Source organism: Salmo salar, chromosome 07, assembly GCF_965601325.2.
Source record: "Salmo salar chromosome 07, fSalSal1, whole genome shotgun sequence".
In the NCBI taxonomy this organism is placed as follows: Eukaryota; Metazoa; Chordata; class Actinopteri; order Salmoniformes; family Salmonidae; genus Salmo; species Salmo salar.
In genome coordinates, this window is record NC_138297.1 from 71,110,219 (window position 1) to 71,135,532 (window position 25,314).

General features: G+C 41.5%; 2 long non-coding RNA genes across 2 annotated transcripts in view; both read left to right on the forward strand.

The window, feature by feature from the left end:
- Positions 1–589: 589 nt before the first annotated feature.
- Positions 590–25,314, forward strand: part of LOC145880075 (uncharacterized) — a 37,465-nt gene continuing 12,740 nt past the window's right edge. Inside the window, exon 1 of the long non-coding RNA XR_014392964.1 lies at positions 590–619. This is a non-coding gene — a long non-coding RNA (uncharacterized LOC145880075). The remainder of the gene's footprint in view (positions 620–25,314) is intronic.
- Positions 2,538–9,218, forward strand: LOC145880074 (uncharacterized). Its single transcript, XR_014392963.1, has 3 exons — positions 2,538–2,897; positions 5,282–5,344; positions 6,498–9,218. It is a non-coding gene; the product is annotated as an uncharacterized LOC145880074 (long non-coding RNA).

The following is a 25,314-nucleotide window of genomic DNA, read 5'->3' on the forward strand; positions in this document are numbered from 1 at the left end:
ATCAAAACCCTCCCCTAACCCAGACGACGCTGGGCCAATTGTGCGTCGCCCTATGGGACTCCCAATCCCGGCCGGTTGTGATACAGCCTGGATTCGACCCAGGGACTGTAGTGAAGCCTCTAGCACTGAAATGCAGTGCCTTAGATTGATGCGCCACTCGGGAACCCGAGAAGGTGCGTCACTTGCCACCAACAGATGGTGGCGAGGAAAGATGACAAGAGCAATTAATTAATCAATTAAGGAAATGCTATTTAAATTTAAAGGTCAACAGGAGTTCTCCCTATGAGCACAAGACGTTGAAAATATATTTTTTGGGGTTGAAAAGACTTAAAAAGACATTGAAAGACGAGACATCTTTCAACCATATTTTGCTGGTATTTCTCTTCCTCAAACACCAAGACAATACCATCATCATAATCGATTCTGTTGAATGGCTTTCCTTTGAGCCCGTCCATTGGGTAAACACCTGGTGTAACCAGTACCTTTCCACAGGGTGTGTCTATTAATATTCATCATTGTACAGGTATAAAAACATACGTACGCAAGTATAAAAGCGATGATCACTGCCACAACTTCCTCTTTCAACACAGATCTCAGATCAACCAACGCAGTAACACAGGTAGGTTACTAAACATTTATATAATACAGGTCGGTCTTGTTAGTGTTTATGTCTTTATATATATATATATATATATATATATATATATATATATATATATATATATTACAATGAGAAGGGAAGGATACAGGTCGGTCTTGTTAGTGTTTATATCTATATATATATATATATATATAGATATTACAATGAGAAGGGAAGGATACAGGTCAGTCTTGTTAGTGTTTATGTCTATATATATATATATATATATTACAATGAGAAGGGAAGGATACAGGTCAGTCTTGTTAGTGTTTATGTCTTTATATATATATATATATATATTACAATGAGAAGGGAAGGGTACAGGTCAGTCTTGTTAGTGTTTATGTCTTTATATATATATATATATATATTACAATGAGAAGGGAAGGATACAGGTCAGTCTTGTTAGTGTTTATGTCTTTATATATATATATATATATATTACAATGAGAAGGGAAGGATACAGGTCAGTCTTGTTAGTGTTTATGTCTTTATATATATATATATATATATATATATATATATATATATATATATTACAATGAGAAGGGAAGGGTACAGGTCAGTCTTGTTAGTGTTTATATCTTTATATATATATATATATATTACAATGAGAAGGGAAGGATACAGGTCAGTCTTGTTAGTGTTTATGTCTTTATATATATATATATATTACAATGAGAAGGGAAGGATACGGGTCAGTCTTGTTAGTGTTTATGTCTTTATATATATATATATATATATATTACAATGAGAAGGGAAGGATACAGGTCAGTCTTGTTAGTGTTTATGTCTTTATATATATATATATATATATTACAATGAGAAGGGAAGGGTACAGGTCAGTCTTGTTAGTGTTTATGTCTTTATATATATATATATTACAATGAGAAGGGAAGGATACAGGTCAGTCTTGTTAGTGTTTATATCTATATATATATATATATATATTACAATGAGAAGGGAAGGATACAGGTCAGTCTTGTTAGTGTTTATATCTTTATATATATATATATATTACAATGAGAAGGGAAGGGTACAGGTCAGTCTTGTTAGTGTTTATATCTTTATATATTACAATGAGAAGGGAAGGATACAGGTCAGTCTTGTTAGTGTTTATATCTTTATATATATATATATATTACAATGAGAAGGGAAGGGTACAGGTCAGTCTTGTTAGTGTTTATGTCTATATATATATATATATATATTACAATGAGAAGGGAAGGATACAGGTCAGTCTTGTTAGTGTTTATGTCTTTATATATATATATATATATATATTACAATGAGAAGGGAAGGATACAGGTCAGTCTTGTTAGTGTTTATGTCTTTATATATATATATATTACAATGAGAAGGGAAGGATACAGGTCAGTCTTGTTAGTGTTCATGTCTTTATATCAGGTCATTATATTAATACAATTATAATGAGTTGATGCATGTACAGGGAGGAAATTGTATTTCAAAAAAAAAATTATTGATAGTAATTACAGTCTTGTCTCATCACTATAACTTCTGTACGGACTCAGGAGAGGCAAAGTGGAGAGCCATGCGTCCTCCGAAACACAACCCAACCAAGCCGCACTGCTTCTTGACACAACACACAGACAACACAGAAGCCAGCCACACCAATGTGACACCATACACCTGGCGACCGTGTCAGCATGCACTGCACCCAGCCCGCCACAGGAGTCGCTAGTGTGCAATGAGACAAGGACATCCCTGCCAGCCAAACCCTCCCCTAACCCAGACGACACTGGGCCAATTGTGCGCCGCCCCATCGGCCTCCCGGTCGCGGCCGGCTGCAACAGAGCCTGGGCTCGAACCCAGAATCTCTGGTGGCACAGCTAGCACTGCAATGCAGTGCCTTAGACCACTGCGCCACCCAGGAGGCCCATCAGTTCTTGAATGAATTGTTTTCACTTGTGTCTGCCAGTCACTTCTAATTGGAGAATAAATAAACCTACAAGCTGTAGGCTACTATACAATCACAACTTACTTTGCAACTAGTTGGAAACAACTTAACTCATTGAGTGCCATTGGAACTGACAATACAGTAGGCGTGTTGTGTCTGTTTTACAAGCCGAAGACAGAAGAAAGGTGCTGGTGTATCTTGTAGTATTTTGTTGTTTATTAAAAACCCTGCAACCTACCTGTTATTGTCAACCATAAAATATCAAATAATATTTTTTTAAATAATGATTTCACAGGTCCAATGGCAGCCATGGTGAAATCTGAGCCTCTTGATGGCAATGTAAGTTAATACATGTATTTGTGTAAAATAAGTAATTTTTGTTTTAGTTGCAATCTATGCATGCCTTTTGATGGGTCACATAATAAAGCCTCATATTTACTTTTTTTTATAAAATCAAAGTTGTTGTTCAGGATGGCTGATAGTAATGACAACTATTAGAGCACTTGGCTACCTGCCACCCCAAACATGACCAAAAGTATGTGGACACCTGCTCGTTGAACATCTCATTCCAAAATCATGGGCATTAATATGGAGTTGGTGCCCCCTTTGCTGCTATAACAGCCTCCACTCTTCTGGGAAGGCTTTCCACTAGATGTTGGAACATTGCTGCGGGGACTTGCTTCCATTCAGCCACAAGAGCATTAGTATGGTTGGGCACTGATGTTGGGCGATTAGGCCTGGCTCGCAGTCAGCGTTACAATTCATCCCAAAGGTGTTCGATGGGGTTGAGGTCAGGGCTCTGTGCAGGCCAGTCAAGTTCTTCCACACCGACCTCAACAAACCATTTCTGTATGTACCAAGCTTTGTGCACGGAGGCATTGTCATGCTGAAACAGGAAAGGGCCTTCTCTAAACTGTTGCCACAAAAGTTGGAAGCACAGAATCGTCTAGAATGTCATTGTATGTTGTGGCGTTAAGATTTCCCTTCACTGGAACTAAGGGGCCCAAACCATGACAAACAGCCCCAGAACATTATTCTTATCACGTTTAGGTAAGACCCAGATGCAGACGGTGTAGAAGTAACAAGACTTTATTCCAACAACAGGGGCAGTCAAACAACAGGTCAAGGCAGGCAGGGCTCAATAATCCAGAGAGGGTGTAAAGGGTCCAGAACGGCGGGTAGTCTCAGGGTCACGGCAGGCAGGGGTCAGTAATACAGACCGGGGGGGGAGGTACAAAACGACAGGCAGGCTCAGGGTCAGGGCAGGCAGAAACATCAAAACCGGGAAGGACTAGAAAACAAGAGCAGGAAAACAGGCAGGAGCAGGGAAACAAACGCTGGTAGGTTTGACGAACTAAAGGAACTGGCAATAGACAAACAGAGAACACAGGTATGAATCCACAGGGGATAATGGAGAAGATGGGCAACACCTGGAGGGGGGTGGAGACAATCACAAAGACAGGTGAAACAGATCAGGGTGTGACAATTCTTCCTCCACCAAACTTTACAGTTGGCACTATGCATTCGGGCAGGTAGTGTTGTCCTGGCATCTGCCAAACCCAGATTAGTCCGTCGGACTGCCAGGTGGTGAAGATGGTGATTCATCAGATGGTGATTCATCACTCCAGAGAATGCGTTTCCACTGCTCCAGAATCAATTGGTGGCGAGCTTTACACCACTCCAGCCAACGCTTGGCATTGCACATGGTGATCTTAGGCTTGTGTGTGGCTGTTCGGCCATAGAAACCCATTTCATGAAGCTCCCGACGAACAGTTCTTGAGCTGACGTTGCTTCCAGAGGCAGTTTGGAACTCTAGTGAGTGTTACAACCGAGGACAGACAATTTTTCTGTGTTCCGTTCTGTGAGCTTGTGTGGCCTACCACTTCGCAGCTGAGCCGTTGTTGCTCCTAGATGTTTCCACTTCACAATAACAGCACTTACAGTTGACTGGGGAAGCTCTAGCAGGGCAGACATTTTGACAGACTGACTTGTTGGAAAGGTGGCATCCTATGACGGTGCCATGTTGAAAGTCACTGAGCTATTCAGTATGGGCCATTCTACCACCAATGTTTGTCTATGGAGATTGAATGGCTTTTTGCTCAATTTTATACACCAGTCAGTAACAGGTGTGGCTGAAATAGCCAAATCCACTAATTTGAAGGGGTATGCACATATTGTGGTGTATATATATAGTGTATGTTGAAGGAGTGTCCACATACTGCTGTATATATAGTGTATGTTGAAGGGGTGTCCACATACTGCTGTATATATAGTGTATGTTGAAGGAGTGTCCACATACTGCTGTATATATAGTGTATGTTGAAGGGGTGTCCACATACTGCTGTATATATAGTGTATGTTGAAGGGGTATCCACATACTGCTGTATATATAGTGTATGTTGAAGGGGTGTCCACATACTGCTGTATATATAGTGTATGTTGAAGGGGTGTCCACATACTGCTGTATATATAGTGTATGTTGAAGGTGTGTCCACATACTGCTGTATATATAGTGTATGTTGAAGGTGTGTCCACATACTGCTGTATATATAGTGTATGTTGAAGGGGTGTCCACATACTGCTGTATATATAGTGTATGTTGAAGGGGTGTCCAGATACTTTTGGTCATGTAGTGTATGTGTATCCATATTATCATGATATTCTGAAAGTCCATATTGTATTTTCTTTAGAACCTTCAATCTCCTGTTATTTTTCTCTTCCAGGGTGATTCACTGTCAGATCAAATGGCTACAAAGATGAAGATAACTGAGCCTAATGATAGCATGGTCAGTATAATGTTTATAACACATTCATTTGTTTTCTACCATGAAGTATTGGTTTGATCAATATTATGTTTTGTTTTCAGCTAATAATATAAGGAAAAGATAATAGATCATTTTTGACAGCTTTATACATGTATTTTTAAAATGAGAAATGTATCTTTTGTGGATAAAAGGTTCTGCTAAATGTAATATATTATAAAAGCTCATGCTATATTGCTATGAATGAGCTGGAAACATATACAGAGCTTTCAGAAAGTCTTCATATCCCTTGACTTATTCCACATTTTGTTGTGTTACAGGCCTAAATTCAAAATGGATTAAATTGTTGTTGTTTTTTTCTTGCCCATCTTAACACAATACCCCATAATGACAAAGTGAAAACATGTTTTTTTCTTGCCCATCTTAACACAATACCCCATAATGACAAAGTGAAAACATGTTTTTTTGTTATGTTTACAAATCTATTGAAAATATAATACAGAAATATCTTATTTACATACTGTAAGTATTCATACTCCTTTGCTATGACACTCCAAACTGAGCTCAAGTGCATCCAATTTCCTTTGATTATCCTTGAGATCACTACAACTTCATTGGAGTCCACATGTGGCCAATTAAATTGTTTGGACAAAATTTAGAAAGAAAAACAAGTCTATCTAAGGTCCCACAGTTCACAGTGTTCTTTGTTACCTCCCTGACCAAGGCCCTTCTCCACCGATTGCTCAGTTTGGCTGGGCAGCCAGCACTATGAAGAGTCTTGGTGGTTCCAAACTTCTTCAATTTAAGAATGATGGAGGCCACTGTGTTCTTGGGGACCTTCAATGCTGCAGAAATGTTTTGGTACCCTTCCTAATATCTGTGCTTCGACACAAATCTGGCTCAATTTACAGTCTCATACCAAAGGGTCTGAATACTTATGTAAATAAGGTATTTCAGTAATTTTTTTCTCAATAAATTTGCAAACATTTCTGCACCTGTTTTTGCTTCATCATTATGGGGTATTGTGTGTAGATTGCTGAGGATCTTTTTTATTTAATCAATTTTAGAATAAGGCTGAAACGTAACAAAATGTGGAAAAAGTCAAGGGGTCTGAATACTTTCTGAAGGCAGTGTATGTGTATTCATATTAATGTCATTTTCACTGATTTCCTCACAGAAGGGACATCTTCACTACTTTTCCTTCAAATTCCCTGATAAAGAAGACCAGAATAAAATCACCTGTAAAAGCCCTTGCAGCGTGTTACAGGCTCTTGAAACAAGTTCCAAATTCTGTGAACTAAAGGAAATGACTGAGAAACAGAAGATGAAGACAAGACAACAAGAGAAGACAATGCAAAGACAAGACCTTGTTATACAAACAACGAAAGGAAAGAAACCAATAGCAACACACTTCCCTTGTCATCTGCTTGAGAATGGTCAAATACTCACCATATCAACCATTTCCAATGATAGTGGAGAGGCCATAACTGAACCCACACAGATTTATACAGGAAATAAGCAATACGTCATTTTTTACATTGAATCTAAAGGTGGTAAGAAAACCAAAACCAAGCAACTGCTCAAAAACAAAAAACTTGAACCTTTTAGCCCTCTTTGCATCTACGGCATCTGTGGAGAGACAGTGGAGACAGCACTAACAAGAGATGGACGCTTCCATGACAATGTGTTCACTAAAACTTGCATTCTCGTTGAATCAGACTCAGATCCAGCGAATTGTGTTGAGATGAATGTACTAGTTGACTGTCTGGATAAACAAACCTTCAAAATGATCCTGGAAGAGAAAAACCCAACACAGGCTGCAACTGCCCCTCCACAAGCTGGTTCTAACCTTCAGAAAGAAGATGAGACTAACTCCATACAACTCCCCATGTTTAACACAAGCACTGAAACATCAGCTGCAGGGGAACCCCCCAAAAAACAGCTAGTCACAGTGCCAGATTCTGCTGAGATTTTGAAGATTCTTCGCCACCAGTTTGCTGATTTGGTGAAACAGATGAAGAAGAGGTACGAAAATAATAAATATTCTGAGGTGCTAAGTCATTTAAGCGGGGAATTTGGAAAGAGCACCCAGGGGTTCTCTGAAGTCTACACAGTAAAGAAGTTGATGGAACTGAGTGACTCAGTCTGTATGATCGATGTCGAGGGGGTCGGGCAAGGCACTGGCTTCCTGCTGTTTGATCATTACATTCTGACAAATGCACATTTGTTTATTAACGATGGCATCTCGTATGTTGATGGAAATTACCAGAATATCTTAGCCAAAGTAACTGCCACATTCAACAAAGAAAATCCCAATGGGTCAGATCTGAAGGTGATAGAGGTGAAATCAGAGATCATTGACTTTCAATGGGGATCTGACCACTACAATCGACATGTGGACTTTGCTGTACTAGAGCTTCAGGACGTTGATACCTCCAACGGTCTTCTCCGTAGATATAGCCCAGATCCAAAGAAAGGTGGAGTCTGTCTCATTGGACACCCAGGTGGAGGAGTGAAAAGAACAGACCCCACCACCATTATTGAGAGAGAAAGAAGAGGTGAGGCTTTCCAAAGAGAGATTGGGAATAATGTCAGAATGGATATGCTGATCAATACATCCATAGAAGAGAATAAAGTGAAGTATGACATGCTCATGAATCCAGACAACACTGAAGTGACCTATGACACCTGCCTCTTCCATGGAGCTTCTGGCTCCCCAGTCTTTGATGAATCCTGCCAGGTGATAGCCATGCACACTGGAGGGTTTCCCTACGAAGATGAAGGAGTGAAGAGTGTGATTGAGTATGCCATCCCTCTCCTCACCATACTGGAGAACTTTCTGATCAAGATGAAGGACAGAAACAATGTTGAAATACTGACCAAGTTCACCAGAGAAGCCTTGACATGCCCCCATTTGCATGATTTAATTTACAATTTTATCATACACCTGGTAAATGAATGGAAGCCCTCATTCAGTGCAGCCTTGACAGCAGTCTGGGATGCAGTTGAGGAAAATGAGAACCATCTAAGAATTAAAGAACATCTTAGAACATGGATCATTTCAGAAAAGGAGGTACTGGAAAAGATTGAAATAGCAGGAAATGAAGCTTTGAAAGAGTTCATGTTGAAAAACGATCTTGTCAAGTTACCCCAGTGACTTAACTCTACCCACAGTGGCAGTCAGATGTCGGTGCCTGGTTGCAAGGTGGACACACAACACACGTAACACACGTAACACACACAACACACGTAACACACGCAACACACGTAACACGCAACACACGCAACACACGCAACACACACAACACACACAACACACACAACACACGTAACACACACAACACACGCAACACACGCAACACACGCAACACACGCAACACACGCAACACACGCAACACACGCAACACACACGTAACACACGTAACACACGTAACACACACATAACACACGTAACACACGTAACACACACACGTAACACATACAGCTGTTTGCTGTAATTGTCTGGTACCTTATGATGTCCTTTGTATTTTCTGTATTTTTCTGAGACTTTGGGAAAAGGTTCAATAAATAGATAGAGGGAACTTTGTAGATGCAACTGTCAAAATATAATTAAAAAAATGTATTATTGTGTTCTACATTTTTGTTACTTTGAGTTTTGGTCACTTGTCTTTGGTTTCACTTGTCACACTTTTTTTTAAAGATAATAGCTCAATACTTTTTCATTTTGACGATACTTTTGTACTCTTCTGAGAATGTCTTCATAATTTCTTTGTAGAAGGTGGTAATTGTCTTTATATTGGAATTCTGTATGATGTTGAAATTGTTATAACTCATGAAATGAAAACAACCATGCATAAAACTAGTGACAGACTAATCAATAAATGTGTTGGCAATTACAGCTTGCTTATTGCTTCTTATTGCAAGTGGACCAAACAATGGTGTGTCTGATCACATGACTGTGACCACACAATGGTGTGTCTGATCACATGACTGTGACCACACAATAGTGTGTCTGATCACATGACTGTGACCACACAATGGTGTGTCTGATCACATGACTGTGACCACACAATGGTGTGTCTGATCACATGACTGTGACCACACAATGGTGTGTCTGATCACATGACTGTGACCACACAATGGTGTGTCTGATCACATGACTGTGACCACACGATGGTGTGTGATCATTAAACGGGCAGAGACCATGGAAGTTGAGGAGAAATAACATGAATCCATTTAGAGTCGACAGTAATATTGTCATCCTGCATTTGGTCTAATGTCCTGGTTGTAGAGCTTGTGATTTATATAGAAATATCTCCATGGTGATTTAGCCCTCAACTACAGCAGAAGAGGCAACCCTTTCTTTGGCACTAAACAGTGTAGGGTGAGACAGTGGTACATGTCTATTACATAATCAATACTTTCAGTGAAGTGATAAATAAGCAGAAAAGTACAATAAATAATGATACATACAGATATTGTGTAACGTTTTAGACTAGAACAGAACAGGAAATGATTGGTAGGCAGTTCAACAACCATCAAGTCCTAATTCTTTCCATTTTTTAAAATGAATAACTAGGTTAAATTCAGTGAAATCTCTTTGATTTTAAGAACACCACCAAAAGAGGTGCTGCATGAATCTCAATGACATCTGGATTTATCATTTTGACTTATGTCATACATTTTTGCTAACCATAAGGGCTGCACAGCCCTAAATTACTGGCTTCCATCTGAAATTGCACCCTATCCCCTTTATAGTGCACTTTTGACCAGGACCCAAGGTAGTGCACTATATAGGGTATAGGGGTGTCATTTGGTACGTAGCCACATGCAGTTCTCATGGCTGCTGGTTCCAGTCCCACGGTTGTCTGTGTAACAGGTGTCTGAACGCTGAAGAATATGATGTGTTTTGTCCTACTGCCTAGGTTTCTACTGTCTGTGTTTCTACTGTCTGTGTTTCTACTGTCTTCTGTCTGTGTTTCTACTGTCTGTGATTCTACTGTCGGTGTTTCTACTGCATGTGTTTCTACTGACTGGGTTTCTACTGTCTGGGTTTCTACTGTCTGTGTTTCTACTGTCTGTGTTTCTACTGTCTTCTGTCTGTGTTTCTACTGCCTGTGTTTCTACTGTCTGTGTTTCTACTGCCTGTGTTTCTACTGTCTGTGTTTCTACTGTCTGTGTTTCTACTGCCTGTGTTTCTACTGCCTGTGTTTCTACTGCCTGGGTTTCTACTGCCTGGGCTTCTACTGCCTGTGTTTTTCTACTGCCTGTGTTTCTACTGCCTGGGTTTCTACTGTCTGGGTTTCTACTGTCTGTGTTTCTACTGCCTGAGTTTCTACTGCCTGGGTTTCTACTGTCTGTGTTTCTACTGTCTGGGTTTCTACTGTCTGGGTTTCTACTGTCTGTGTTTCTATTGACAATACTTTCCTGACATTCTTAAGCCAAAACTGGATAATGTGAACGAGCAGTCCCATGAGCAGAAACTGGATTAATGCAGCTACATACCAGCTTGGACTGAGGACCTAGAGAGCAAACACTACTGTACCAGAGGTAGCAGGCTTCGGGGCTTTAGCAATATCTATACTGATAGATATAATCACGTTTGCCTTCAAGACCCTGACCTCTCAAGAGAGCATGGAAGACGTTCTGAACCGTGTGTTTGCAGATGAGGCGTCCTCTGTGAGCGATGTCATGGAGGAAGGCCTGAAGACGATGTCATAGAGGAAGGCCTGAAGACGATGTCATAGAGGAAGGACTGAAGACGATGTCGTGGAGGAAGGCCTGAAGACGATGTCATGGAGGAAGGCCTGAAGACGATGTCATAGAGGAAGGCCTGAAGACGATGTCATAGAGGAAGGCCTGAAGATGATGTCATAGAGGAAGGCCTGAAGACGATGTCATGGAGGAAGGCCTGAAGACGATGTCATAGAGAAAGGCCTGAACACGATGTCATGGAGGAAGGCCTGAAGACGATGTCGTGGAGGAAGGACTGAAGACGATGTCGTGGAGGAAGGCCTGAACACGATGTCGTGGAGGAAGGCCTGAAGACGATGTCATGGAGGAAGGACTGAAGACGATGTCGTGGAGGAAGGCCTGAACACGATGTCATGGAGGAAGGCCTGAACACGATGTCATGGAGGAAGGCCTGAAGACGATGTCGTGGAGGAAGGCCTGAACACGATGTCGTGGAGGAAGGCCTGAACACGATGTCATGGAGGAAGGCCTGAACACGATGTCATGTAGCTGTAGCTCAGTTGGTAGAGCATGGTGTTTGCAACACCAGGGTTGTGGGTTCGATTCCCACGGGGGGCCAGCACAGAAAAAAAATGTATGAAATTCTATGAAATGTATGCATTCACTACTGTAAGTCGCTCTGGATAAGAGCGTCTGCTAAATGACTAAAATGTAAATGTAAATGTCATGGAGGAATGCCTGAAGACGATGTCATAGAGGAAGGCCTGAACACGATGTCATGGAGGAAGGCCTGAAGACGATGTCATAGAGGAAGGCCTGAAGATGATGTCATGGAGGAAGGACTGAAGACGATGTCATGGAGGAATGCCTGAACACGATGTCATGGAGGAAGGCCTGAACACGATGTCATGGAGGAAGGCCTGAAGATGATGTCATGGAGGAAGGCCTGAAGACGATGTCATAGAGGAAGGCCTGAAGATGATGTCATGGAGGAAGGCCTGAAGACGATGTCATGGAGGAATGCCTGAACACGATGTCATGGAGGAAGGCCTGAACACGATGTCATGGAGGAAGGCCTGAAGACGATGTCATAGAGGAAGGCCTGAAGATGATGTCATGGAGGAAGGCCTGAAGAGACGGAAGATGAACATGATGTGGAAAAGATGAAGAGATGCAAACGTTGTGTTTCCATTGACGCAACTGAAGAACTCCATGCTGGAAGATGGCCACATGAAGACTCGTCCTCTCAAGATCTGGATCAACCAGATCATGGACATGACCCCTTCCATGTCCAGATGCTGATCCAGCTGGCTCGACTGGAGGTGGGGGCTGATGGCTGCTCAGCGCATGCAGCCATCTCAACCTACCAGAACAACCTGAAAGAACTTCTCCTTAAAAGCTGACCGCAACCTGAAATCGGGCACTAGGATTACTTCAAAAAAAGATGTATATGTTTACATTACTTATTTTATAAAATCCCTGCAGTTTTTTAAGTCAAAAGACTGAAATCGACCTTTCTAGGACCATGTAAAGGTCCTTTGTCGGATAAACATGTATCTACCTCCCTCTGGTGGTCGGCTGCATCATTACATCAATGTGTATCACTTCACTCCGACGTCACATCAAATTGGGGCAGTCCTTAGAAAAACATTTATCCAACTCGACTGCTTCACAGCACAGACATGGCAAAGCAATTGCTGAATTTGTCTCGAGCAGTTGAATCTAAATATATAACTTTCATAGCTCTACAATAAAGAATGCGACCTACACACTTCCTTAAACCTAAAATAAATAAAGAAGTAATTATGTGTGGAAGTAAAGAAATGTTTTATGTTGGAGGCAGACACATTGCATATGCTACAGAACAACAAAATGGAGCCCTTTACATAGTCCTTCTCCCCTTGTCTATAGGAGTAACACACGCTGTCTAAATGGCCCAAATGTTGATTTAGACCCTTTACCTAGTCCTTCTCCCCTTGTCTATAGCAGGGACACACACTGTCTAAATGGCCCAAATGTTGATTTAGACCCTTTACATAGCCCTTCTCCCCTTGTCTATAGCAGGGACACACGCTGTCTAAATGGCCCAAATGTTGATTGAGACCCTTTACATAGTCCTTCTCCCCTTGTCTATAGCAGGGACACACGCTGTCTAAATGGCCCAAATGTTGATTTAGACCCTTTACATAGTCCTTCTCCCCTTGTCTATAGCAGGGACACAATCTGTCTAAATGGCCCAAATGTTGATTTAGACCCTTTACATAGTCCTTCTCCCCTTGTCTATAGCAGGGACACAATCTGTCTAAATGGCCCAAATGTTGATTTAGACCCTTTACATAGTCCTTCTCCCCTTGTCTATAGCAGGGACACACGCTGTCTAAATGGCCCAAATGTTGATTTAGACCCTTTACATAGTCCTTCTCCCCTTGTCTATAGCAGGGACACACGCTGTCTAAATGGACCAAATGTTGATTTAGACCCTTTACATAGTCCTTCTCCCCTTGTCTATAGCAGGGACACAATCTGTCTAAATGGCCCAAATGTTGATTTAGACCCTTTACATAGTCCTTCTCCCCTTGTCTATAGCAGGGACACACACTGTCTAAATGGCCCAAATGTTGATTTAGACCCTTTACATAGCCCTTCTCCACTTGTCTATAACAGGGACACACGCTGTCTAAACGGCCCAAATGTTGATTTAGACCCTTTACATAGTCCTTCTCCCCTTGTCTATAGCAGGGACACAATCTGTCTAAATGGCCCAAATGTTTATTTAGACCCTTTACATAGTCCTTCTCCCCTTGTCTATAGCAGGGACACACGCTGTCTAAATACCCCAAATGTTGATTTAGACCCTTTACATAGCCCTTCTCCCCTTGTCTATAGGAGTAACACACGCTGTCTAAATGGCCCAAATGTTGATTTAGACATTGACAAATGTAACAGATTTTGACGATCACTAATGTCATGATATGTTTGGTAAGTCGTAAAGAAGGTGAAATATTTTGGGTACATTTTCCTAAAACATAACTATATATGGACATAATATAAAGTATGAAAATACTTATTTTATATCACATTTGTATATGTTTTATTATACTTTTATTGTGTACTAGATCATATGGGTTGAAGTGTTTATTGTGTACTAGATCATATGGGTTGAAGTGTTTATTGTGGACTAGATCATATGGTTTGAAGTGTTTATTGTGGACTAGATCATATGGGTTGAAGTGTTTATTGTGTACTAGATCATATGGGTTGAAGTGTTTATTGTGTACTAGATCGTATGGGTTGAAGTGTTTATTGTGTACTAGATCATATGGGTTGAAGTGTTTATTGTGGACTAGATCATATGGGTTGAAGTGTTTATTGTGTACTAGATCATATGGGTTGAAGTGTTTATTGTGGACTAGATCATATGGGTTGAAGTGTTTATTGTGTACTAGATCATATGGGTTGAAGTGTTTATTGTGTACTAGATCATATGGGTTGAAGGGTTTATTGTGTACTAGATCATATGGGTTGAAGTGTTTATTGTGTACTAGATCATATGGGTTGAAGTGTTTGTGTACTAGATAATATGGGTTGAAGTGTTTATTGTGTACTAGATCATATGGGTTGAAGTGTTTATTGTGGACTAGATCATATGGGTTGAAGTGTTTATTGTGGACTAGATCATATGGGTTGAAGTGTTTATTGTGGACTAGATCGTATGGGTTGAAGTGTTTATTGTGTACTAGATCATATGGGTTGAAGTGTTTATTGTGTACTAGATTATATGGGTTGAAGTGTTTATTGTGGACTAGATCATATGGGTTGAAGTGTTTATTGTGGACTACATCATATGGGTTGAAGTGTTTATTGTGTACTAGATCATATGGGTTGAAGGGTTTATTGTGTACTAGATCATATGGGTTGAAGGGTTTATTGTGTACTAGATCATATGGGTTGAAGTGTTTATTGTGTACTAGATCATATGGGTTGAAGTGTTTGTGTACTAGATAATATGGGTTGAAGTGTTTATTGTGTACTAGATCATATGGGTTGAAGTGTTTATTGTGGACTAGATCATATGGGTTGAAGTGTTTATTGTGGACTAGATCATATGGGTTGAAGTGTTTATTGTGGACTAGATCGTATGGGTTGAAGTGTTTATTGTGTACTAGATCATATGGGTTGAAGTGTTTATTGTGTACTAGATTATATGGGTTGAAGTGTTTATTGTGGACTAGATCATATGGGTTGAAGTGTTTATTGTGGACTACATCATATGGGTTGAAGTGTTTATTGTGTACTAGATCATATGGGTTGAAGTGTTTATTGTGAACTAGATCATATGGGTTGAAGTGTTTATTGTGTACTAGATCATATGGGTTGAAGTGTTTATTGTGGACTAGATCATATGGGATGAAACATGTTTTTTTTCTCAGACATACAGTGTACGTGGAAAGTATTCAGACCCCTTAACTTTTTACACATTTTGTTACATTACAGCCCTATTCTAAAACAGATTAAATTGTTTTTTCCCTCATCAATCTACACACAATACCCCATAATGACAACGCAAAAACAGGTTTTTAGCAGTTAGATGTGTACACCTGGGGTGAGTTTCTAGTATAGTTAGTAGTTAGATTAGTACACCTGGGGTGAGTTACTAGTATAGTTAGTAGTTAGGAGTACACCTGGGGTGAGTTACTAGTATAGTTAGTAGGTAGTTAGAGGAGTAAACCTGGGGTGAGTTACTAGTATAGTTAGTAGTTAGATTAGTACACCTGGGGTGAGTTACTAGTATAGTTAGTAGTTAGGAGTACACCTGGGGTGAGTTACTAGTATAGTTAGTAGGTAGTTAGAGGAGTACACCTGGGGTGAGTTACTAGTATAGTTAGTAGTTAAAGGAGTACACCTAGGGTGAGTTACTAGTGTAGTTAGTAGTTAGAGGAGTACACCTGGGGTGAGTTACTAGTATAGTTAGTAGTTAGAGGAGTACACCTGGGGTGAGTTACTAGTATAGTTAGTTGTTAAAGGAGTACACCTAGGGTGAGTTACTAGTATAGTTAGTAGTTAGAGGAGTACACCTGGGGTGGGTTACTAGTATAGTTAGTAGTTAGAGGAGTACACCTGGGGTGAGTTACTAGTGTAGTTAGTAGTTAGAGGAGTACGCCTGGGGTGAGTTACTAGTATAGTTAGTAGTTAGAGGAGTACACCTGGGGTGAGTTATTAGTATAGTTAGTAGTTAGAAATGACCTGTGAAATTATTCAAATCCAATGTATTGGTCACATACACGTGTTTAGCAGATGTTATTGCGGGTGTAGTGAAATGCTTGTGCTTCTAACTCCGACAGTGCAGTAATATCTAACAAGTAATATCTAACAGTTTCACAACATTTACCCCAAAATACACGTAAATCTAAGTAAGGAATGGATTAAGAATATATACATATGTCAGAGCAGCATTGGACTAAGATACAGTGGCACAGTATAGAATACAGTATATACATATGAGATGGGTGATGCAATATTTACACAGAATTAAAGTGACTAAGATACCGTAGAATAGTATAGATTACAGTTTATACATATGAGATGAGTAATGCAAGATACAGAAACATTAAAGTGCCTATTGTTTCATTTCCTTAAAGTGGCCAGTGATTTCTAATCTATGTCTATAGGCAGCAGCCTCTGATGTGCTGGAGATGCTGTTTAACAGTCAGTGGTGTAGTATAGAATACAATACAGTATATACATAAGAAATGGGTGATGCAATATTTAAACACAATTAAAAGTGACTAAGATACCGTAGAATAGTGTAGAGTGCAGTTTATACATATGAGATGAGTAATGCTAGATACAGAAACATTATTAAAGTGGCTAATGATCCATTTCTAAAAGTGGCCAGTGTTTTCTATGTCTGTCTATAGGCAGCCGCCTCTGATGTGCTAATGATGGGCTGTTTAGCAGTCTGATGGCCTTGAGATAGAAGCTGTTTTTCAGTCTCTCGGTCACAGCTTTGATGCACCTGTACTGACTTCGCCTTCTGGATGAATGCGGGGTGAACAGGCAGTGGCTCGGATGGTTGATGTCCTTGATGATCTTTTTGGCCTTCCTATGGCATCGGGTGCTGTAGGTGTCCTGGAGGGCGGGAAGTTTGTCCCCGGTAATGCGTTGGGCAGACCGCACCACCTTCTGGAGAGCTTTGCGGTTGTGGGCGGTGCAGTTGTTGTACCAGGCGGTGATACAGCCCGACAGGATGCTCTTAATTGTGTAGCTGTAAAATTTTGTGAGGGTTTTAGGTGCCGAGCCAAATGTCTTTAGCCTCCTGAGGTTGAAGAGGCGCTGTTGTGCCTTTTTCACCACACTGACTGTGTGGGTGGACCATTTCAGTTTGTCAGTGATGTGTACGCCGAGGAACTTGAAGCTTTCAACCTTCACTGCGGTCCCATTTATGTGGATGAGGGGTGCACCCTCTGCTGTTTCCACGATCATCTCCTTAGTTTTGTTGACGTTGAGTGAGAAGTTATTTTCCTGACACCACACTCCGAGGGCCCTCACCTCCTCCTTGTAGGCTGTCTCATCGTTGTTGGTAATCAAGCCTACCACTGTAGTGTTGTCTGCAAACTTGATGATTGAGTTGGAGGCGTGCTTGGCCACACAGTCATGGGTGAACAGGGAGTACAGGAGGGGGCTGAGCACGCACCCTTGTGGGCCCCAGTGTTGAGGATCAGCAAAGACGAGGTGTTGTTTCCTACCTTCACCACCTGGGGGCGACCTGTCAGGAAGTCCAGGACCCAGTTTCACAGGGCGGGATTCAGACCCAGGACATAGAGCTTGATGATGAGCTTGGAGAGTACTATGGTGTTGAATGCTGAGCTATAGTCAATGAACAGCATTCTTACATAGGTATTCCTCTTGTCCAGATGGGATACGGCAGTGTGCAGTGTGGCGGCGATTGCATCATCTGTGGATCTATTGGGGCAGTAAGCAAATTGAAGTGGGTCTAGGGTGACAGGTAAGGTGGAGGTGATATGATCCTTGACTAGTCTCTCAAAGCACTTCACGATGACAGAGGTGAGTGCTACGGGGCGATAGTAGTTTAGTTCAATTACCTTTGCTTTCTTAGGTACAGGGACAATGGTGGCCATTTTGAAGCATGTGGGGACAACAGACTGGGATAGGGAGAGATTGAATATATCTGTAAACACACCAGCCAGCTGGTCTGCGCATGCTCTGAGGATGTGGCTAGGGATACCATCTGGGCAGGCAGCCTTGCGAGGGTTAACACTCTTAAGTGTCTTACTCACTTCGGCCATGGAGAAGGAGAGTCCACAGTCCTTGATAGCGGACTGCGTCAGTGACACTGTATTATCCTCAAAGCAAACGCAGAAGGTGTTCAGCCTGTCCGGGAAGCAAGACGTCGGTGTCCTGGTCGCTAGTTTTCCCTTTATAATCCGTGATTGTCTGTAGACCCTGTGATGGGGTTCACCTTGGGGTCATGATAGGGGCTGCACCAAATGATTGATGATTTATAATAATTGATTATGCTTATTTTGTATTAATAGAAGGGGAAGGGCTATAAGACCCCTCCCCCACTTAATTTACAGGGTCCTGGACCACAGATTAGCAATATATATATTCATTATAAGGTTTAATACTGTTCCACAGTTCATTTCTAGTCTCTGCCTTTTATAGAAACGGTCTGAGAGATGTGTGAGTTATTGAAGTCAAAACAGGGTGTCTGTGAGAAAGCGCCTCAAGACCAAAAGAGATACATAGACACAGAACCCTGCAGGGGAGTAAAGAGATAAGAGACAAGTCAGACATACCACTGTAAAATTACTGCTGAGCCCTTAGAAAACACTGGAACTATTGTTCTCTCCTGCAATTTTGTATAACTGTATATGCATGGGCTTGGTCTCATGAGTAGAAGGTGTTGACGTAGGCAGTTACATCACTAGGGGTTCGACTGCAAGCGTATTAAAGCAACTTTGACCTTTTTTTATTTTGCAGAACTTACTCTGAAACATGCCTGCTGTGTTTCCGTTGTCAACTTCTGTCTGCAATTGCATTAATAAAGGTTTAATTGATTTACTTAAAGAAGATATTGTCCGATTGCTGATTTCACCAATAAGCCAATGATTGATAAGGAACAAGGAACCTACCCCAACACCTGCTACATACGTCTCGTGTCTGAGCCTTTCAACTGAGTCTCAACTTTGTCCCTATACCAACGTTTAGCGTGCTTGATTGCTCTGCGGAGGGAATAACTACACTGTTTGTAGTCTTCCATATTCCCAGTCTTATTGCCCTGGTTAAATGCGGTGGTTCGCGCTTTCAGTTTTGCGCAAATGCTCCCATCTATCCATGGTTTCTGCTTGGGGTAGGTTTTAATAGTCACATTGGGTACAACATCTCCTATGCACTTCCTGATAAACTCATTCACCATATCATTATTATGAAGTCCATTGGTTGATAAGAGGGTCATTCCATCAATAGTGCCTTTTGGGTAATTTGGTTTAAAACAACTATTTATGTCACCTAATTGTAACATTGTCATAAAGAGCACATTCAACTTCATAAAGAAACATGTTTTCCCATCTCAAGAGGTTAAAGGTAGACTCAGTGAAATGACGTAGCAACGAGCAGCTGACTAGGTATCCCCTTTCCCCTTCCCCAGCTCACCTGTTTTTTACACTATAACTATTAGATGTTTCATGTTTCTTTTGAAACATTTTTTATAAAGGAATAGTTTCACCATATTGAAATAAGAATTCAGTTCAATAGACACCCCACCGGTGGTTCACAAGAACAAGCCAGATCCAATGGTACTCAATGACCAGCTAAGCTTTGGTTAAATGAATCTAGAAAAATCAGTTGTGATAGTGTAGAAGCCTACTGCTATGGCAACCACGTCTAAACCAGAGACTGTTGGTGATCACTGCATACAGTATATAGGGTACTGTATATTGCATATATAGCGTACTGAGCGTAACATACCCCACCCTCAACTTCTGGAAAGGCCCTGTCTACACTAAATGATTGTAAATTAATAAAGCAACTGTCTTTTTGTCGGGCTATAGAAGGTAATGGAGAGAGATATAATTATAATAACAATTAGAAAATCACCCCTACACACACACACACTGTTCGCCCCCTAAACACACACACACACACACACACACACACACACACACACACACACACACACACACACACACACACACACACACACACACACACACACACACACACACACACACACACACACACACACACACTGTTCGCCCCCTAAACACACACACTGTTCGACCCCTACACACACACACACACACACACACACACACACACACACACACACACACACACACACACACACACACACACACACACACACACACACACACACACACACACTTCGTCCCCTACACACTCACTCTTCGCCCCTTCTCACACTGATCTTCCTCATTAACAAAAACTGGTAATGAAATGGGAGAACACATTGGGAGGGATCTAAGACCATTCCTCCATAGAGAACATTTCTAGATTCTTGATATCCTTTGTCTGCACTTATGGACTGCCCCCTTTAATTCAAACCAACAGGATTTCAATGGGGTTCAAGTCCAGACACTGAAATGGCCATTGCAAAATGTTGACTTTGATGTGTGCTTGGCGTAATTTCCTTGCTGGAAGATCCACTTGCGGTCAAGGCAACCAGGTTTTTGGCAAAATGTACTGGTACCGGGTAAAGTTCATGATGCCGTTGACCTTGACAAGGGCCCCAGAGGAAGCAAAATAGACGCATAACATCAAAGATCCACCACCATATTTCACAGTAGGTATGGGGTTCTTTTCTTCATATGTATCTTTCTTTCTTTCTACACAAAGCCCACCACTGGTGTCGACAAAAAGCTATTTTCAAATCATCCAGCAAGTCTAAACCCCTGGAGATAAACTGAATTGGCACTTGGATTGGAACCTGTCTGTCCTGCTCTGTTTGAATGTGGCTCGATGGGGGGAAAAAACATAGTTCTTGGCATGTGATTGGTTCTGCTCTTGGGGGCGGCACGCAGCCTAGGAGACAGCACTTGTGTGTGTGCGTGTGTGTCACGTCCTGACCAGTAGAGGGTGTAGTTGGGTCAGGACGTGGCAGAAGAGAAGTGTGTAGGTTGGTTTGTTTCCTTTATTTTGGCCGTGTGGCTTCCAATCAGGCACAGCTGTAGAGGGTTATTGCTGATTGGGAGTCACACATAAGTAGCCTACTTTTCCTTTGGGGTTTGTGGGTAATTGTTCTTGTTACTGTGTTAAACGTGACAGGACTGTTTTGGTTGTCTGTTTATTGTTTTGTATTGTATAGTGTCCGTTTGATCATTAAATATATAATGAACACTAACTCCGCTGCATTTTGGTCCACTCTCTCTAAAGACAGCCGTTACTGTGTGTGTGTGTGTGTGTGTGTGTGTGTGTGTGTGCGCGTGCGCGTGCGTGCGCGTGTGTGCTTACCCTGTCAGTAAACACACCGGGGCCGCATTTGCGGACATAAGCAGGCATTTAGAGGTTTCCAGTAAAACCCTGCAAAGTCCAACCCTGTTCAAACATTCTATTTACATGAATTTACTTTTGATTACATTTAGAAAAGCAACATAAAGAGACAGCAACAGCCATTCTTCCACAGTCACATTCTCCTAACAACATCAAGAAGAGCCCACAGTAGCCTAATTTAGAGGTGACTTCTTAAAAACTCTATTCAGAAACTTAGAAACAATGGGAAACTCAGCAACAAGCTCAGAGAACACTGCATCTACAGCAGTCACACATATTTTCAACACCACTCCCTGGGATTTGGGAATTGACCATACTTTCCAGACATTCTTTACCCCGAACGCCCTGGATAATCTGAACAAGCAGTACAATGGACGAAAACTGGAAGTGGTCAGCGACATACCAATCTGGACTAAGAGCCTAGTGACATACTTAGGGGGACTCACCCGTATACCAAAAGCATCAGGCTTCGGGGCTTTAATCATATCTATAGTGATAGACATAGTCACGGCTTCCATCAAGGACCTGATCCCAGAAGAGAACAGCACAGACATTCTGCGCCGTGTATTTGCAGAAGAGAAGGCGTCCACGGTGTACAATGAAATGGAGGAAGCCCTCAAGAGATGTACGATGAACATAAATAATGAGGCTAAGATGAAGAGCGGCATCGTGTATGTGGAGCGCAGACTTAGTGTTGCGCTGACAACTCTGAAGAACTCCATGTTACATGACCACATGAAGACTCGTTCACTCAAGATCTGGGTCAACGGAGCAGCCTTCCATGTCCAGTTGCTGATTCACCTGGCTCGACTGGAGGAGGGGGCTGACAGCCACCAAGCGCTAGCAGCCGTCTTAATCTACCAGAAAAACCTGGAGCAGCTGCTCCTTAAGTACAAGGAATCTAAATCTAAGACTATCGTTGGAAAATATACCATGGGAAATCACCGCGTTTGCTGCCCTGTCTCGTACGATATTGTGGATGAAGACATTGGTCAATCTCTTTTGAGTGGATCATTTTATGCTCCCAAATATCCTCCAAACCTTTGGCCTCATCCACGAGAAATAGTAAAGGCATTGCATGATGACATTTTAAAATATCATCAAATTATACAGGTGCGAGAGCATTTCAGGGAAGTCAGGGAAAATCTGGTCGAACTAATCAGTCAGAGAGAATACTTCATACTGTCTTAGAGACTCCAGATCTATATATATATATATATTTCAAAATTAAGTTTCTTACATTATTCAGCAAAAAGTGTGAAGGCAGACTTGGAGAAGATTTTTATCATGGCTAAATTAAAGCCACAGGCTATTGTTAGAGGTGTTCTTTAAAGGAGACGGTCTACTGCGGTTGGTGATTAACCACTGAATTATTTTAAACAAAATTCTTGACTATTGAATATTTGCTTGACCTTACATGCTATAATTCCTTAGAGTCCAAGATGTTGGGGGGGGGGGGGGTGTACTAAGCTGACATGGACTTGTTTTAAGATGGTCATACTATGGATCATTTAGTTATTTGATTTTGAATTTTAGGACCCCCTTTAGGGGATCTATATAAATTGGATCTATATTGATATATATATATATAATCAATATAGATCCAATTTATATAGATCCGATGTACTTCCAATTTTCGGGATGACTCGTGGTCTGACAAACACCGCTCTAGTTCTGCCACCTTTCACCACAGATGCGGAAGTGAGACACTGGCAGATGAGGAAGTGAGACACTGGCAGATGAGGAAGTGAGACACTGGCAGATGAGGAAGTGATACACTGGCAGATGAGGAAGTGAGACACTGGCAGATGAGGAAGTGAGACACTGGCAGATGCGGTGGATTGAGATCTCTATGTTAAACTGATGATTTTTGATGTGGATTGTTTTTGTTATGTAAATTTAGATTGACACACCGGTGCATCAACTCTAGGGGCTTAAATAATATACTCATATGCATTCATCTTGATTTGACTATAGATACTGATACTGGTTTACCTCATCTATGTTGTCTTTCCTAACAAATTAAACAGGGTGGTTATGTAGTTATAAAGTTCTGTATCTGTTGTCACACTGCCTACAAGTGTACAATGCATTCATCTCAATGGAAATATCCTTAAGAATTACAATCAGTTTGCAATAAAATCAGTTTGCAATAAAATCACACAAGTCTTTTTGTACATTTCATTATATTTACATTTCTCTTATATAAAACCTTTTCAGATAAAACATGACATTATTCTACCTCCATGTGTCCTGGAGCATGGTTATTTTCTAGGCAGTTATTTTCATGTTTGAGTTTTGACTTAATCTCCTATAACATCCTGACTCTTCTCCTCCACTCTGCCGTTCTCTGGCGTGTACAGCAGGACGCAACGTTTGAAAACATTTGTTTAATTTTTTTGGGGTGTGGCTGCCTTCAGTCATTATGGTCCGGGCCATTGGAACCAACCTGGTCTCAGACCATTTTGTATTATTCTGTATGTAAATCCGAGATATTTTAAACAAAGTTTCATTTTCAATTAGTCGGAAATTAGAAGTTATAATCTGTATAAAGGCAAAAAGGCCATTTTTGAGAAAAGGATGATCCTATCTTAATAATCGACTGGAGAACCATTTTGGGTTTAAGTATAACTTATGTATGAATGATGCTTTTAGTGAGAGGTTTAATGCTTTAATATTTAATAATTTTAGCCCCCAAACTCGTATTCTGTAACTTCTCGTATTCTGTAATGTATACGCAGTGAGTCAGGAAGCATGTGCAGAAGAAAATACAAAACAGGAGCAGCGTGCTGAATGTAACCAAAACCAATACTGCCTGATGATTGAAGCTACTGAGGGCTAAATGAAGGGAGACTAATCAGGGTGGTGATGAAGTCCAGGTGTGCTTAACGATGGGGACCAGGTGTGCTGCGCAATGATGGTTGCCAGATGTGTACAATGTGGGTTGCCAGGACCGGTGATTAGACGAGCGCCGGAAGGAGGGAGCAGGAGTAGGCATGACAGTGCGGGGCTCCCCTTGATGTCCAAGGGAGGCGGAGGGGTGTCGTGGGGGACGCCATCAGCCAGGGGACCAGGAACCACCGGCCTGAGGAGGGAAACATGAAAACAGGGTGAGATTCGGTAGTTGGTGGGGAGTTCTAAACAATAGGTTACCTCATTGACCCTCTGGAGGACATTGAGGGGCTCAGCTTCCGACAGGGCAGGGGGAAGGTTCCTGGTGGAGAGCTAGACGCGGTCACCAGTATGGAACACGGGAGCCTCACTGCAGTGGCAGTCCACCTGATCCTTCTGACGGCAGACGGCGCACTGGGGCCACACATGGGCGGCGTTCCTAGGACGCACTGGAAGGGGTGACGAAGTGAGTTCTGGGTGTGTTCCTCCCAGGGAAGGTTCAGGCCCAATCCCCCTGCCGGTCCTGGCACTGTACCACAACCAATGTTTGTAAACGTACCTTATCAAAAAGCACCATGACGATGAAGAGTCCGTCTAGCTGTACCATAATATTAGAACTGTTAACTGCAACTGTGTAAAAAGAAAAACAAACCCTTGAATGAGTAGATGTATCCAAACATTTGACTGGTACTGCATATACAGGAAGTACCAGTACCAGATCAATGTGGAGCTATATACAGGAAGTACCAGTACCAGATCAATGTGGAGCTATATACAGGAAGTACCAGTACCAGATCAATGTGGAGCTATATACAGGAAGTACCAGTACCAGATCAATGTGGAGCTATATACAGGAAGTACCAGTACCAGATCAA